At 47.4% G+C, this 3,638-nt stretch overlaps 1 protein-coding gene across 1 annotated transcript in view; it reads left to right on the top strand.

Moving 5' to 3' along the window:
- The window catches only part of LOC101863094 (allene oxide synthase-lipoxygenase protein), a gene marked incomplete in the record, with an annotated part of 106,201 nt that overhangs the window by 8,333 nt on the left and 94,230 nt on the right, over nucleotides 1–3,638 (top strand).

Genomic DNA, 3,638 nt, shown 5'->3' on the forward strand with positions numbered 1-3,638 from the left:
TGGCTTGTTCGTTGTTCTATTGAATCCAAGTGGCCTACTCACGAATTATTGCGCTGTGGCCCTCTGTGAGAGCTCAAACAAACGTGCCCGTGCCTCCAGTGTGAGTGACTTCAATTCGCTCACTCTGAGAGAAAGAAGAAGAGGAAAAGATCGGACGACCCCGAAAGTCAGTCCTCACTTTGACGGCAACTTGTCCGGAGTGACTCGCGCGGAGGTTAAAATCCAGAGCTACCCAGACGGGCACAGTGTCAGAATACGTCAGTCTTCGAAATTGCGAACGACAGAAAACGGAGAGAAGTATTCCGGTAAGAAGAACATTTTGCTCGTCATCAACAATTCTGTAATCTTGTGTTACTAGCATAAAAGAAATACTGTCTTCTTGTTATCAAGAATGGGTTCTCCTTTCTCCAAACCGACCGACTTGATCATCTATGTACACACTGGCGACTACCGCCGATCGGGGATGTCCTATGCTGCTGCGAAGATTATTCTCCATGGTAACACGGATGAGTCGTCAGGAGTGATTTCCTTGACCCATCGGTTCCGGGAGCACTTTAATCGCGGAGGGACTGATATCATCGACGTTCCATACAGTCAGATAGGGAATCTGACGAGACGGACGAGGCTGACTCGAATTGAGCTGTGGAAAAACCCTATGGGCAAGGGACTGTTGAACCACGACTGGTTCATAGACCAGATCGTGGTGGTGAGCCGGGCTTTGAACCTCCACTACACCTTTCCGGTATTCCGTTGGATCAGGGGTGAGCGTCACTATCACGTGGTACATCTGGACACGTCGCTGCCCCAGTTTGACAGGTTCTTGGACCAGAGGCGGACAGAGCTGAGAGAAAAACGCCGAGAGTACGAGTACGATTTCAGGATACAGGGAGGCCCTGTGCAGGTAAGAAAGACTTTACGCTCAGTGCATGTGATGTTTTGATAACATGGATGAACGTAGCATATGGGGACGAGGGAACGTGGTTTGATAACATGGGTGAACGTGGCATATTATGGGGACGGAGGACGTGGTTTGATAACATGGGTGAACGTAGCATGAGCATTATGGGGACGGGAGATGTGGTTTGAGAAAATGGATGAACGTGGCATATTATGGGGACGGGGGACGTGGTTTGATAACATGAGTGAACATAGCATTATGGGGACGGGAGATGTGGTTTGAGAAAATGGGTGAACGTGGTATATGGGGACAAGGGATGTGGTTTGATAACATAGGTGACGTGGCATATGGGGACGGGGGAACGTGGTTTGATAACATGGGTGAACGTGGCATATCGGGACAGGTTAACATGGTGTATGGGGACGGGGTTTTGGAAAGTTGTACCTGGACATTTCTAGAGTCAGGCTTGACCTTCTCTCGTTTAGATACTAAATGTGCCGTCCGGGTATGTTGAGACCAAGTTGGAGGTGGTTGGCGGGTGCTCTGGTGTGGGTTTCTCCTTCCCTTTCAAACACATCGTCTTCGTTGTCAATGTGAACAATACATGTATCACTCCTGTAGCTCCCTCCTTTTTGCATGGGTGCCTACAAAAACAAACAAACCCCAAAACCCCCCAGCCCTGATTTTCTTTGCGATATTGTGAGTCGTAACTTACTGTCTCAGTGAGCGGGCGGTAATCATGTTCAGGTGAGCTTCTATATCGAGTGAACCACCCACACACACACGTTACGGCTCCACGCTATGTGTTGGCAGATTCACAAGTACACCAGAGGTTAGTAGCGGGAGGAACAAGGTGGAGGGAAAAAACCAGGTCTGGTTTTTATTCAGGCGCGAATTGGTTATTGTGGAGCTATAGTCTCTGTATGGCCAGTCCCTTCTTCGTTACTGTCATTATCTATAAAGTCTGTTACTCTCCAGTTTGCGTGGGTGGTTGGCGGGTGCGGGAGGATTTCCATAACGAGCGACACTTTGAAACAGTAGGATAGAGGGGTAGGGTTTGAGTTTGGGTTTAGTGTAGAGGTAGGGTAGGGTTTAGGGTAGGGTTTAGGTTTAGGGTAGGGGTAGGGTTTAGGGTAGGGGTAGGGTTTGGGGGTAAGGGTAGGGGCAGGGTCAGGAGTTGGGTCAGGGTCGGGGTTAGGTCTCTTCTATATTGTTTGTTGTGCTGGTCGCTCATTACGGAAGTCATTTTGCGGGTGTTCTGGTGTGGTTTGCTCCTTGTTTCCTGTCAAACATATCCATCGTCTATCTCTCCTCCTTTTTTGTTTTGCTACTCTCTGTATCATCTAATCTTTTGGAACTTATGTGCCCTCATTGTGTTGCAAGTGCTGTAAAACAACTATACTCTCCACCCTGCTGGTAGTTGTAGGCGCCATTGATCGGTCTTACATCTTTTCTCTCTTGGCATTTAACGGCCGTTATTGTGTAGATGTGCTTCTATTTTTTCTTACAACAAAAGACGGACACGCGCACATGCGCACACGCACACACGCACACACGCACACACGCACACACGCACACACGAACGCACACGCACACGCATACACTCGCACACGCGTACACTCTCGCACACACATACACGCACACACGTTCACACGTACACGCACACACGTTCACACGTACACGCACACACACGCGCGCACACATTCACTCACTTAAACGTACACGCATACACACATACTCACATACGTACTCACATACGTACTCACATCGTACTCACATACGTACTCACATACGTACTCACACACATAATCACACACATACTCACACACATACTCACACACATACTCACACACATACACGCACATACCCGCACATGCATACACAATGACAAAAACTGAATCTATAGTGCCTTAAAATACCTACACAAACACCAAGACAATTAGAACAAGCTCACAAACTACAGCTCACTCGAGTATTCGCCGTAAAAGTGAATAAAAATTATAACAATAACAGTGCCGAGCTTGGTCACGCCTTGACTGGGTTTTAAAAAATTGTCAGGTTTAGAGTGCACTGCCGTACGCTGACAAAACACCTTTTTCTTATTCACAGTGGTTTCGAGAAATCACCGATTTTCGGTTTTCTTATAATATTTGGGGAGCATAGAGAATGACACTCTTCACGGTGTGAGATCAACCGCTGATGTATGGTCAAAATAGTTTTTATATAATAAGAAAACAAAATCATTGTTTTCTCGAAACTGCTGTGAATAAGAAAAATGTGTTTTGTCAGTGTACGGCAGTGCAGCTATAATATTCGCGACACGCAGTGCTACTTGTTCGTCCCTTCCGCATCTCGAATCAACTCATTCAATCTTGGGGATTTCCCCTCCAAAAAAGCCTGGGTTGTGTGTGTGTGTTTGTGTGTGTGGTGTTTTTGTGTGTGAGCTTGTGAGTGTGCGTGTGTGCGTGTGTGTGTGTGCGTGTGTGTGTGTGTGTGTGTTTGTGTGTGTGTGTGTTTGTGTGTGTGTGTGTGTTTGTGTTTGTGTGTGCTTTGTGTGTGTGTGTGTTTGAGTGCGTGTCTGTGTCCGTGTGTGTGTGTGCGCTTGTGAGTGTGAGTGTGCGTGTGTGTGTTTGTGTGTTTGTTTGAGTGCGTGTCTGTGTCCGTGTGTGTGTGCTTGGGTGGATATGTGTGCTTGGGTGTGTGTGTGTGTGTGTGTGTGTGTGTTTGTGTGTGTGTGTGT

Source organism: Aplysia californica, unplaced genomic scaffold (assembly GCF_000002075.1).
Source record: "Aplysia californica isolate F4 #8 unplaced genomic scaffold, AplCal3.0 scaffold00112, whole genome shotgun sequence".
Classification (NCBI taxonomy): domain Eukaryota; kingdom Metazoa; phylum Mollusca; class Gastropoda; order Aplysiida; family Aplysiidae; genus Aplysia; species Aplysia californica.